The sequence below is a fragment of the Benincasa hispida genome, chromosome 4 (genome assembly GCF_027475165.1).
Source record: "Benincasa hispida cultivar pf3 chromosome 4, pf3_genome.v1.1, whole genome shotgun sequence".
NCBI classification, from domain to species: domain Eukaryota; kingdom Viridiplantae; phylum Streptophyta; class Magnoliopsida; order Cucurbitales; family Cucurbitaceae; genus Benincasa; species Benincasa hispida.
The window spans coordinates 49,596,294-49,610,818 of record NC_143481.1 but is presented as its reverse complement, the minus strand read 5'-3'; the positions used below and the strand labels follow the sequence as shown (position 1 = coordinate 49,610,818).

Sequence of the window (14,525 nt, the reverse complement as noted above, 5' to 3'; positions counted from 1 at the left end):
TATATTTATTAATATTTTAATTGGTTAATTATATGATAATTAACCCAAAATCACGTTCAGACGTGCGTTAATAGGAGTTGCGTCAGTTATTGTAACCGATGAATTAAAAATGCAATTGGTTTCATTTTGAAAAGTTTGTCGAAAGTCGCCTGGAAAAAGATCGAAAGAGCGCATTGGTCTAAAAATGTAATAGATTGCTTAAAATCGAGAAACCATATGATAGTCGCTCTACGCCTAAACAATGGTCTACCAAGCGCTTAAACGATTGCACACTAAGTCCTAGATGATCGGTTAGCTTTCCTTAACGATCTTATAGTGTGTCGTGTTTGCTAAACAATCGCCTTCTGTTTTCTAAACGATCGTTCAGTAAAATCTACACGATCGTGTAGTTTCTCCTAAACGATAAGCATCTTGCTATACGATAGTGTCTTTTTCCCTCCCATATGCTTATTGCCTATACGATCTATTTTTCCTCCTTCCTCTACTAAATTCACAAAGACCACGCTTTGGGTTCTCACGCCAAGAATTCTCGAGGCTGTTTTCTGGTGGTGTCGTTCTCACTGCGTTCGTGAGTTTGCGGTTGTTCGTGCTGCTGCAGTCGATGCATCTATTGGCCGTTGGTTGATCGGGTGGAGGTTTCCACTATGAAATTTGAAGACTGTCTTCAACTGGTATGGCAACTCTCTCCCTTGTAATATCTTGTTCATAGCATGCCGATAATTACTGTTTTTTTTGCATAATTGTGCGTTTGAACGTATTGATATATTTTGGGCACTGTGAAATTGGAACGATCTGAACGCGCCCATGGAACTCCTTGGTAAGAGATCCTTCAAATGGTATCAGATCCAGGTTCTAATACTCGGATTTCATATGTTGCAATGAAATGACATTTACGTTCATGGTAGGTGTATTTCTACACTTTTTAATGGTTAAATTGTTGTTAATGTGTGGATTAATGGATGTTTTCGTGGATGGTAGCCTTGGTTTGATTTAAATCTTTTTACATTTGTAGTTGTTGGTAAAGGCCCCCTGCATTTTTGGGCATTAATAGTTGTTATCGAGTCTGTATTCAAAGTTTGTTTTAAGTTTTGAGTTGCTCGAAGAAGAAAATCGGAGCAAGTGTTGCGGTTCTTCGAGGAAGGAGGCGATCTAGGGTTGATCGCATCGTGGAGAAGATGTGGTAGCGATTGCTGTTGATCGCATCGTGCAGACGATGGGGTACGCGATCGTTATTGAACGCATCGGTTAAACGATGGGGTATGCGATCAAGAGTTGATCGCATCGTATTGACGATCGGGTACGTGATCGCTGAGTATTGGGTCGTGTAGACGATGGGATGCTCGCATATTGTTTAATGTGTGCGCGCATTTTACGATCATTTAGGTCAGCAAGCTTCATCGTTTAGTAACTGACTAAACGATCGCTTAGTAACGCAAGGTAAATCGTTTACCTATCGCTGCGCTAAGCAATCGCATAGGATCAAGCTTCATAGCCTCGTTGTCGTTTACGCGATAGCTTAATTTTGCTTCTATCGTCTAGTGTGCGCTGAACGATCGTCTACCTACGACATTTACTATACGATGGAGTCCTCTTGGCGGTTCAAGACGTGGTTCGTCTGTGAATCGATTTGCTCAATGGAAAATGTAATAGATAGGGTTTTTTTTTATTTCGGTTTTTGTAAAGGCTTATCCCGGTCCATTAAACCTTTATTTATTACATGCGATGTATGTTTTTTATATGTCATATGGTATGCACATATAGTAAATCCCACCTTAGGTTATATAATGGTCATGCATCATCTCTTTGTTTTAATTGTTAGAATTTAGAGAAGCATGCTTTAATTATATAAGAACATGCTCATGCATCATATAATATAAGAGTTATATTTATGTATGCATAAAAAGCATTGACATGCATCATCTTTATATTATAATTGTTATAGTATAAGGGTAAATGATAGCATGTTTGCTTGGTTGTTATGCGTTATATAAAAGTTATATATAGTAATAACCGGACATCGCATGAAACATGACACGTAGGTTACTGTATAAATGTTATAAACACCGCGTTGTGCGCAATAGTTTTAGTTGTTTCTTTTTAAAAGTTAAAGAGAAATTAGAACTAAAAGAAATAAGAAAGACATGAATGCTCACTTAGGTTTAATTCATGATTTTAAAGTGTTTAAAACTTGGATCACATAGACCTAAGATCACTGTTTTAATATGATTAGGGACCCTAAGATTTTAATCTTTTAATCAGTTTAATAGGATTACATTGGCTATAAAGATTAAAGTGTAGCAAATCTATCTATAAGGGACCTTTTGTCTAAGGTAGGTTCTGTCTAGGTTGGGGTATTTAAGTTGACGGAAACGTAACACCCCTATCTTGGAACTTACTTGGAAAGGTGAATTAGATAGATTTGATGCATGCATGGAAGTTAAGGACAGTCCATTAAAGTGTTTAAATGTGACTACTTAAACTTGTTCATATTTCATAGACAAACATTGTTTATGAGCAAAGATTAAAAAGATGACTTAGACTAAAATCAGTAGTCAGATTGTCTAGGTTAATGAACCCCTAGGTAGAATATTCAGTGGGAGGTACTTGAGGCATGAGATGCTTCACTTAAACCTTTCACATTTCTCCTAAATAGTCTGCACCGTGAGATCTACCCTCAGCCTCGCAGCACCTTTGGCATGTCCCCTTAACGGATGGTGTTTGGGTAGATCAATATCAAGGTGTATGGAGAGAGTGTTCATAGTAAGTGGAAGCGGGAAGTACGATAGCATATCCCTCACTTTCCCTCGTTAGGTTGAATAAAGTTATTGCGCATTGCCTCGAGACACCCTGAGAGTGTCCCCCTAAAGGATGGCATTTTTATGCGTTTCTCTATTTGATCTCCAGTAAGATGACAAGGTAACTTAGTGTCTTGTTCTAATTTGTTTCTTCCCTACGGTGGGCTCATTAGGGCGGGACTCTGGCACCAAAAGCGAGGGGTCACACTTATACGTTATTGTTAAAGTTTAATAGTTTTGGACCGAAAAATGGTGGCTGTTAGGTTCAGTTCCAAGAGTTGGTTCTGTCTAATGGTTGAGAATGTCTCATCCTAGTGAAGGGGCAACTGATCACCTCACCAGTGACATTTTTCCTGCTTCACTGGGGCATCATTGCAAAATAGAAGTCCATATCTTAGGTACTTGAAACTGTTTTGCAAAACTGATTGGTTTAAAAGTGGTTTAACAAAATCTAATAAAGTTTTGTTCGTATTTTCAACAACGTTTTCGAAATGGCAATAGCCACGTTGGCATTACTAAGCGCCGAAAAACTTACTGGAAATAATTTCGCAACATGGAAACATATGATCAAGATGATCCTGATCATAGAGGATCTCATGTTCGCTTTCACGGAGGCTTGTCCTTCTATTCCAGCTTCTAATGTCGCTTGAAATGTTTGAGAGACATACGAGCGATGGACAAGGGCAAATGAGAAGGCCTGAGCCTACATCTTGGCAAGTCTTTTTGAAGTCTTGGCCAAGAAACATGAGCCTATGGTCTCAACATGTGAGATCATGGAGTCCCTACAGGGAATGTTTGGACAACCGTCTGAACAACTTATTCATGAGGCTCTTAAATACATATTTACTCCAAAATGGAAGAAGGCACCTCTGTTCGTGAACATGTGCTTAACATGGCGGTCCACTTTAATATGGCGGAGTTGAGTGGGTTTACCATCGATGAGGGCAGCCAGGTTAGCATAATCCTGCATTCTTTGCCGGAGAGCTTCCTGTACTTTGTTAGTAATGTCATTCTTAACAAAGTGAAATATAACCTTACAACTCTCCTTAACGAGTTGCAGACCTACCAATCTTTACTGAAAAGTAAGGAGAGGAACAAGGGTGAGGCAAATGTTGCTTCATCCTTCAGGATATTCCATAGAGGTTCGACCTCAGGAATGAAGTTTGCACCTTCTACTTCTAACTTTGCACAGGGGAAGAAGAAGAAGGGTGGTAAGGTTAAAGGGAAGGCACCTGCCAACCCACCACCTTTCGCAAACAGGCATCCACAAGTTACTAAGGGAAAGTGTTTCCACTACAACCCAGATGGACACTAGAAGAGGAACCGTCCTAGGTATCTAAAAGAGAAGAAAGTAGCCAAGGCTACGGCCAAGGCCGATAAAGATAAATGTGATTTACTTGTTCTTAAAACTTGTTTAGTGCAGAATGATGATTTTGCTTAGATAATCGATTTGGGTGCCACTAATCATGTTTGTTCTTCTTTTCAGAGGATTAGATCTTGGCGACAGTTGGAGTCTAGTGAGATGACGATGTGAGTAGGCATCAGGATGTCGTCTAAGCTATGGTAGTGGGAGGACTCCAGTTAGCTTTACATAATAGGTTTCTTATTTTAAATGATGTATATATAGTTCCCGAACTAAAAAGAAACCTCACTTCTGTAAAGTGTTTATTGCAATGTAAATATACTAACTCTTTTAATATGGATAAAGCGTTTATTCATAAAGAAGGTATTCTTATTTGCATAGCCAATTTGGAATTGAATTTCTATGTGCTAAGGCCGTTAGCCATTAATTCCCTCCATAATACTGAATTGTTTAGAACCGTCGTAACTCAATAAAAACGTCGACGTATTTCTCCAAAAGGAAATGCCCAACTTTGACATCTTCGTTTTGGGCATATCAATCTTAATAGGATTGAGAGATTGATGAAGAATGGACTTCTAAGTGAGTTAGAAGAAAATTCTTTACCAGTGTACAAATCTTGCCTTGAGGGTAAGATGACTAAACGACCTTTTACTGGAAAAGGTTATAGAGCCAAGGAGTCTTTAGAGTTAATACATTCTGACCTTTGTGGTCCTATGAATGTGTGAGCCTAAGGTGGCTGTGAGTATTTTATCAGTTTTACTGAGGATTACTCCAGGTACGAGTATGTTTATCTTATGCAACGGAAGTCTGAATCCTTTGAAAAGTTCAAAGAGTTCAAGGCTGAAGTTGAAAACGCATTGGATAGACAGATTAAAATATTTCAATCGGATCGAGGTGGAGAGTTTTTGGACTTGTCATTCTTGGACTATTTGATAGAACATGGAATCATTTCCCAATTCTTAGCGTCGAGTACACCTCAACAAAATTGTGTAGCGGAGAGGAGAAATAGGACTTTGTTGGACATGGTTCGCTTGAGATAAGTTACGCTTCCTTACCAGACTCGTTTTGGGGTTTCACAGTGGAGACTACGATATATATACTCAACTGTGTTCCCTCCAAGAGTGTTGCGAGAACACCTCTGGAGTTGTGGAGCGGGCGAAAAGCTAGTTTACGTCACTTCCGCATTTGGGGTTTCCCTGCACATGTGCTTGAGGCTAATCCCAAGACGTTGGAACCACAGTCGAGGTTATGCCTCTTTATAGGGTACCCCAAAGGTACACGAGGGGGTTATTTTTATGATCCGACGAAAAATTGGGTGTTTTTTCAACACACGCTACTTTTCTAGACGAGGATTATATATGGGATCACAGTCCACGAAGCAAAGTCGTGTTGCGTGAGCTTTCCAATGAAACTACTGAAACTTCAATAAGAGTTGTTAAAGAGCCTGCTACATCAACAAGAGTTGTTAATGGGAGTTCATCCAGTAGGTCGATTCCACCTCAAGTGTTGAGCGAACCTTGACATAGTGGGAGGGTTACGAACCCACCCATTCGCTATCTGGGTTTCACCGAAATCCTTGCTATGGTAGTAGATGGCGACATTGAGGATTCGTTGTCTTATAGAAAGGGAATGGAGTATGTAGACTGGGATGAATGGGTCAAGGCCATGGATCTTGAGATGGATTCGATGTACTTCAACTCAGTATGGGATCTTGTAAATCAGCCTGATGGGGTTCACCCTATAGGTTGTAAATGGATCTACAAGCACAAACGGGGTGCTAATGGGACTCGACTTGTGGCAAAGGGTTATACCTAGGTAGTGGGAGTCGACTATGAGGAGACTTTCTCACCTGTTGCAATGTTAAAGTCGATCCACATCCTCCTGTCCATTGCAACTTATTATAATTATGAGATCTAGCAAATGGACGTCAAGATGGCTTTTTTGAATGGAAATCTTGAGGAGACCATTTACATGGTGCAACCCGAGGGATTTATAGCCCAAGGTCAAGAGAAAAAGGTTTGCAAATCGAGTCAGTCCATTTATGGACTGAAACAGACATCTAGATCTTGGAATATACGGTTTGATACTACGATCAAGTAGTATGGCTTTGACCAAAAACGTTGATGTACCTTGTGTTTACAAGAAGATCATCAATGCTTCAAGAGTCTTCTTAGTGTTGTATGTAGACGATATCCTACTCATTGGGAGTGATGTATGTCTACTGACTGCATTTAAGAATTGGCTAGCGACCCAATTCCAAATGAAATATTTGGGAGAGGCTCAGTTTGTTCTAGGTATACAGATCTTTCGGGATCATAAGAACAGAGTGCTAGCACTGTCTCATGCATCGTACATTGACAAGATATTGCTCAAGTACTCGATGTAGGACTCCAAGAGGGGCCTACTACTGTTCAGACATGGAGTCACTTTGTTTAAGGACATGTGTCTTAAGTCGCCTCAAGCAGTTGAGGAGATGAGACGAGTCCCATATGCATCTGCCGTTGGCAGTTTGATGTATGTGATGCTCTGTACTCGTCCAGCCATCTGCTTCGCTGTGGGCATAGTCAGTAGGTATCAGTCTAACCCAGGCCATTTTAATGTTGCTGACCAGTTAACGAAGGCTCTCTCGGCTACAGTGTTTGATAGTCACCTACAGAGCATGGGTCTACAGGATCACCCGTGGCTGGACTAGGGTAAGTGGGAGATTTTCTTTTACTGAGCTTTTATGTCCTAGTTTATTATTTTGTACTAGTTTACTATACACCCCACTTCGCTTTAGGATAAGTGGGAGATTGTTGGGGTTGATGTCTTAAAGTCTCGTGTTTTGTAGTTTGTAAACAATTTGTACGAACGCTTGTGTTGTATAATATATGATATTTTACTTCACATCTTGTATTTTGCTTAGGTTCATGTTTTATTTGCTTTACCACAAACCAATAAACTTAAAACTCCTGGTTATCTGTCTTGACATTCAAGTGGATCATGTCTTGAGTGATAACCAAAATGGTCTATAGTATATGGACATAGGAGGAAAACCTTATCCTGGTAACTATATGGATGCGGCCCGCTTTATGGAATGGTCACAAGTGTTGTGACTTGTCACAGATGATCTGATCCTGATCATTTGTGTTGGGGACATGCGAGCGGGGGCATCCTATATAAAGAGTTTGTATAAGACCTGACCACGAAATGTTAACGTCTTGTTATATAACACCGTTCATGACAGAGACTTCATTTCACTAGGATGACTATAGGTAGCATGACCTCAATCTTGAGTGAGTTGGGAACTCCTGCCATTGAGGGCAGTCCTTTGATTTGTATGGGTGCGAGTGGCTGGTTGCCGATTTAAACCTACCATTTTGAGGATTTGTCTGATTTGAGAGTTGGGAACTCAGCTACACAAGATGGAATTCACTCTTTCCTCGAGCCAGGGGTAAGTAGATAGATAGCTCGTTTAAGGGCTGTTTCCAGGGTTTGAATGATGTGGCACCACATGCCTTCTCTTGGCCCGAGAGGTGTTCACATATAGTTGGACTATGCTGTATTGTTCATTAGAAGAATCAGTGGTACTTAAGAAGTGAGATGTAACTATAGGGGCAAAACGGTAATTTGGCTTAGCTATACTGATGAGCATCTGTGAAAGATCATCGTACTAATGATTGGTTATATCCGATGGACACAGAAATATATCTGTGATAAAAAGAGTTCAGTTGTTATTCTTTAGTGGAATGCCTGACGGTTAACGGATCGTGGATCTCATGGCTAAAGAGTTTAGTCAGCTATTCACGCACCGTTGGAGCTTCGAGTCATAGGTCCATTAGGTCCCCTTGATAGCTTGGATAAAGTCGAGTATCAGTGTTTGGTTTAATTTGAAACATTCAAATTGATAAGAGGAAGTTCGATTATATATGATATAATTGGACTGGTTAATTATATATATTATAATTGGCTAAATGTATGAGATACATTATTTTGGAGGAAATTAGATATAAATATGATTTATATCAAATAAAGGAGAAATTACTATAGTAGATATGTGATATCAAATTATAGGTTAAAAATATAATATGATTATATTTATTAATATTTTAATTGGTTAATTATATGATAATTAACCCAAAATCACGTTCGGACGTGTGTTAGTGGGAGCTACGTCGGTTATTGTAACCGATGAATTAAAAATGAAATTGGTTTCATTTTGAAAAGTTCGTCGAAAGTCGTCCGGAAAAAGATCGAAAGAGCGCGTTGGTAAAAAACATAATCGATCGCTTTGAGAGCCTATATGATAGTCGCTTTGCGCCTAAACGATCGTCTACCTAGCGCCTAAACAATCGCACACTAAGTCTGAAATGATCGGTTTGCTTTCCTAAACGATCGTATAGTGTGTCGTGTTTGCTAAACAATCGCCTTCTGTTTTCTAAACGATCGTTTAGTAAAATTTATACGATCGTATAGTTTCTCCTAAACGATAAGCATTTTGCTAGATGATAGCGTCTTTTTCCCTCCCATTTGCTTATCGCCTACACGATCTATTCTTCCTCCTTCCTCTACCAAATTCACCAAAGGGCACGCTTTGGGTTCTCACTCCGAGAATACCCGGGGCTATTTTCTGGTGGTGTCGTCCCCACTGCGTTCCTGAGTTTGCAGTTGTTCGTGCTGCTACAGTCGACGCATCTGCAGGGCATTTGTTGATCGGGTAGAGGTTTCCACTACGTTGAGTTCCGAAGTTTGAAGACCGTCTTCAACTGGTATGGCAACTCTCTCCCTTGTAATATCTTGTTCATAGCATGCTGATAATTACTGTTTGTTTGCATAACTGTGCGTTTGAACGTATTTGATATATTTTGGTCACTTTGAAATTGGAGCGATCTGAACGTGCTTATGGAAATCTTCAGTAAGAGATCCTTCACTATATGCTTTCCTCTTTTGTGACTCCTAGGCACCTTGGAATTTGCCACAACACCAGTATTATCACAATGAATTGTAACGAGCATTGACATGTTTGGAACGACTTCCAAATCAGTCAAAAACTTCTTGAGCGTGTTTGCTTTCTTAGCAGCATCACAAAAAGCTACGTACTCAGCCTCCATGATGGAGTCAGCAATTCAACCTTGCTTAACACTCTATCATACTATAGCTCATTCGTTATGAGTGAACTCTGATCCTGATATTGCTTTCCTAGAATCTTTATAAGTCTGAAAATTAGAGCCAGTGTATCCTACAAGGACAAAATCCTTAGCACCATACGTGAGTATATAGTCCTTTATTCTTTTAAGATAGTTAAGAATTGTCTAAATGTCCGGCATAGTACATAACATAGCATACATTAGGCTACCCACTGCCGATGCATAGAGAATCAATCTCATCTTCTCATCTTCTTAAGGTGTCTTAGGATATTGTTTCTTAGATAAGATAATTACCTCTTACTCCTTTAAGTTCTACTAATCCTTTAATGAACAACCTGTTTATAGTTCTACCATAAAAAGAAACTCTCTGGGGCCATTAAGAGGGAGGGGCCTCATTGTTCAAGACCCAAAGTGAACACTTAAGGGAGCAATTCATCTATTTACCCTAAAGACGAGATCTTATATAGCTTTGTTCCTAACTCTTTACTCGAACAAATCCCTAAAAGGGTAGGCTTATTAAGTCGACGGTTTAGGCCATTATCACCCATACAAATCAAAAGATCGCCCCTATAGATAGGAGTTCATAACTCACTCAAAATTGAGGTCGAGTTACCTATGGTTATCCTATGACATGTTAATCTCTTAAATCATTGGTGCTATAAAGAGAGATTAATCATTTCGTGGTTTGGTCTTATATAAACTCTTTGTATATGATATCCTCACTTGCATGTTTATATATGAATGATTTGGATCAAATCATTTATAACACTTACAACTCTTGTAACATATACAAAGTGAGTTGTATCCATAGTGTCACCAGGATAAGGCACCCAACCTTATCCATATAGCACATACCATTTAGGTTATTATTAGAACATGATCCTTTTATATGTCTACCACATATTGTTCAAGTTAGATACAATAATCTTGGATCTTTCCTTAATGGACAATTGTATATATAAAATAATAAAAAATTATTTCAAATAACTTATTAACTATAAGGCTTTAGAGCATACATCCTAACATAAATTTCTCCAAAAATCTGATTCGACACAATAGAACAAAACATATTGATATCTGGCATCACTTTATTCAAGAACTGGTTAAAAGCAAGTAAATTGTACAAGAACACGTTCGTACTAAGAGCCAAATACTAGATATTTTCATTAAAGCTCTTGATGTCGAGCAATATGAGGTGTTGAGAGCTGCCTTAGGCCTTTGCACAATAATTTTATAGCAACTAATGGTTGTTGAGCTGAATTGGGCCATGAAGGGGTTAAGCTTAGTCAATATGAAAGCCATGGCGTTTTTGTTTTTCAAGCCCAGTGTTAGAGTTGGGCCTCGTGGTAGACCAAGCCCAATGTAGATCTCAGTCATTCTTAATCAGTCTTGGTCTAGTGTCACGTGAGTAAGTATGCACTTAATTCAAATTTAAAATTTTCTAATTTTTAGTGGTAGTTGCTAAAAGAAGTTCACATTGAACTACTTGGTTCTTCAAATTCCTTTCCATGTCCGGCAAATCCGATAAGCAAATAATTGGCAATGATAGAAGCTAGAACATTTAATGTTTACTTCCAAACTAAGATTCCTACCCATGGTGAAGAATTATAACTTTTCTTGCATCTAAAGGCATCTTTTCATCCAAGAGTCATAATAAATCTGAAAAATTCAGATTCATTTACGTTATTAATGTCCTATATACCATTTAATTTATGTATTTGCATTTATTAAAGGTTCATGTATTTACTTGATAGATGAAAGATTGCATCCTTTCATAGTGTTTTTTCATTTAGAATAAATAATGTTGTACTTTTCACAATCAAGAGATACAAAAGAAGATTTGAAAAATGTAATCTTGGGTTTTAAATCTTATAAGCTTTTTAAGCTTTGTTTCTTGTGTGTTCTTGAGATAGAATGCATGAATATTTGGAGCATTCAAGTGAGGATTGATCTATCTTACTTGTGGAGTGCTTTGAAAATCAAGGTTAGATGGGAGTTGAAGCTTTGTCCGATCATTGGTTTATTAGATCATCTAACTTATCTTAGGGGTTGAGATCAAATTGGTTATGGGGTCTGATGTTCAAGGAGTTCCTTAACAAAATCTCTATCTCTATCATCTCTCTTGTGAAACTTATTCTTGCCAAATGGTGAACACTCACCATAAGTCGAGACAAAGATGGTTTGGTACAAAGAGTAAGCTAATTGGAAGAAGAATGTTGAGAGTGATGCTACCATAGAACTTCTTAAATATCTTTTAACCTATTAAGTTTAAATTAAAATTGCACCTTCTAAATCTCTTTCAACTTGTTAACTTTAAATTAATGGAACTTCTTAAATGTCGATTCTAATTTGGAGAATTAGAATTTCAGTTAACCCTTAAGTCCTAAATGAATTTTCTTACATTTTTGAAAGAATGAGTTTTTAATTAAAATCTTGAATTAAGAGATTTTGAAGTTTATTACTAGAAAATTTCTTCAAATCCTTGAAGGCTTTATTGGTGTGATTTGTGTTTCTTTTTAAAATAAAATAATTGGGTGTATTTTGGAATTTAAAAAGCATTTTCTTTTCTGTTTGGCTAATTAGTTTTATAATTAATTGTTTTGGAAAGAGGGAAAAGATTAAACAAATAAGCCCTAGCCTCCCTCTCCTTGTTCCTCTCCCTTTCCCTCTTCCCCCCTCATCATGAAACTCATCCACTGCACAATCAAACATTCTTGCGCGTTCTCCCTCCTGACAACACCACAGCGCGAGCGATGGCGATTGAAGGTCGAAGCAAGTTCAGCCCGACGCGAAACCCACCAGCTCCAGCGGCAATTGTTCCCTGACGCCGCAACTTGCAGCTGCAAACAAAACCCACGATCGACGACGACTACGAGCAGTATTCAGAAGCACCTGCACGCGAACTCAGTGGCGGACGTCAACCTCCCTCTGCACGAAATCGAGTGAGTCCCACGTGCGACCACGAGTGATCTAGCGGTGGTGCGGCGTTTGGCTACAGATGCAGCGACGTTCGATAGCAGTGGCGACCTTGTAGCAGCAATCCACGCGGTTTGAACACCCTGCAGCAATGTTTTTCCCCTTTTTAAAGGTTTGGCACTTACCCATGGAATTTCGACGTTGGATTCCAGTTACTCATTGCTTAACGGCTCCGAATATACAGGTTTAAGCAAAATTATACACCAACCAGCAAGGCTTTGAGTCGATTGGGTAAGTCTTAGTGTGTAAGAATTCCCTGAATTCCTTTTCGAACTAGATTAAGGTTCTTAAAGTCTGTCTCCAATGTTTGAAAGCTCTTAATTATAGATTTGGAATAGTTTTGGGATTATTCGAACACTTTTTAGTGAGTTTCAAGGCTGTCTTGGTGACTTTAGGCGTTATAGCCTTATTTAGTTTCATTCGACTTTAATTTAGGTGCCGTAATTTAGTTTAAAACTCTGGGTACTCTTCGTTTGTAGTTTAGACTTGATTTGAGGGGTTCGGTTTGAGGTTCAACGTTGTTTTGGGCATCTTTCGTATAGATTAGAAGTGCTTTAATACACGTTAGGTAAGTGGATTTCTACTTGAAGTGTATGTTTGTTGTTTGATAACATGTTGCCTGTTTTATGTATATATTATATTATATCACTTATTCTCTAAAATACTTCGTGGTTTTGCACGTTTTCATATGTTGGATGCCTAAGCATGCGGTAAATGAGCTATTATTATTGTGATATGATTATGAATTTTTGAATGACTGAGAACATGTATTTGTTGCTTATGTGTGGACTGGTTATAAAGTATTGTTTAGAAGTTTCTGATTGTCCTTATGCATTCTAGTGAGTTTGTGTGAGAGAAAAGTTAGTGAACCTTGTGAGCTTGTAAATGAAAGTAAAGGGAATATCACTTATCTCAAGTGAAAATGGAAGGGTGGTATGTCATCGATGGATTGAAATGAACATTGAGACCTTGGGTAAAAATGGTCAAGGATCAATGTGAGGTAGAAGCCTTAGGTAAAAATGGTCAAATGTCAATATATAGTTAAGACCTTGGGTGAAAATGGCCAAGGGTCGATGTGCACTCGAGTCCTTGAGTGAAAATGGCCAAGGGTCAATGTGTAATCGAAGCTTTGGGTGCAAATGGTCGAGGGTCGATGTGTGATTGAGACCTTAGGTAAAAATGTCAGGGTCGGTGAGCAGTTGAGGCCTTGGGTAGAAATGGTCAAGGATCGGTGCGGAGTGGAAACCTTGGGTGGAAATGGAAAAGGGTCTACATGTAGTTTGATGGCCATCGGTAAAAGTGGTCAAGGATCAAACATTGAGTATTGTAGAGAAGTGTTGAGTCCTTGAGTAAAAGTGGTCAGGGATCAACGTAATTCGAAGGTGTGATAGCAATCTTGATGTGTATTGAATATGTGTGTGCTGATGAGTTCGTAGAGTTTATGGAGATATTGAAATAGCATGTTTTAATATGTTGACATCTATATAACATGTCATGTATCTTGCATGTCTAATGAGTATGTAATGTTGTGGTGACTAGCATGTTGTTTGTACTGTAAGTTGTATGATGGCTCTTTAGGTGTGAGCCACTTACCAGTACAAGTGTGTACTGACCCCCACCAAGTTTTATAGGTGCTGGCGATCATTATGATTTTGGTGATGCTGAGGAGGGAGCTTGGGAAAGATCGGTCCTTAGACTTATGTCCTTGTTTTCTTCCCTTTTGTTAGGAATTTACTTCATTTTGAAATATTTGAGTTTTGAAACTTTGGTTTATATTCAAGTTGGTTTTCTAGTCGTTTTTTAGTTGAGAACTTGTAAAAGGTTTTATTCAGTTTATTATGTCTGATTGCCATAATGGTTTAAGTTTGTTTAATTTTGTTGAATCTGATTGAAAATATTTTTAATATTAGGTTTCGAAACTTTGTAATTCTGTTGAGGGAAGTTTGATGTTTGTCTATTATTGGGAGTGTATTTCTTTGAAACAAGTGTTAAAGTAATTTTTTTTTTTTTGTTATGTTTATGTTGTTATGTTGCTGAAATATTTTCCAAAGTACAAGAGTTTGTAAAGTTAGTTCAGGTTCAATTATTGTAACGATCCTTAGATTAGCATTGAAATTTGGGGTCATTACATATAGAGAGTTTTGATGAGATTGATGTTCACATCCTTGTTACAAGACAATCAGCTTGAACTCGAATTTCAAGAAAGATTCCTTCTCATATGGCTTTTGCTCCAGTTAACAATGTTTCATTTCGCACAGAAGGAAG

General features: G+C 38.4%; 1 long non-coding RNA gene across 1 annotated transcript; it reads left to right on the top strand.

Annotated features, from left to right (window-relative positions):
- Nucleotides 1-11,861: 11,861 nt before the first annotated feature.
- On the top strand, nucleotides 11,862-14,274 carry LOC120076357 (uncharacterized). The gene is made up of 3 exons (XR_016529424.1): nucleotides 11,862-12,372; nucleotides 12,445-12,491; nucleotides 13,892-14,274. It is a non-coding gene; the product is annotated as an uncharacterized LOC120076357 (long non-coding RNA).
- The last annotated feature ends 251 nt before the right edge of the window (nucleotides 14,275-14,525 follow it).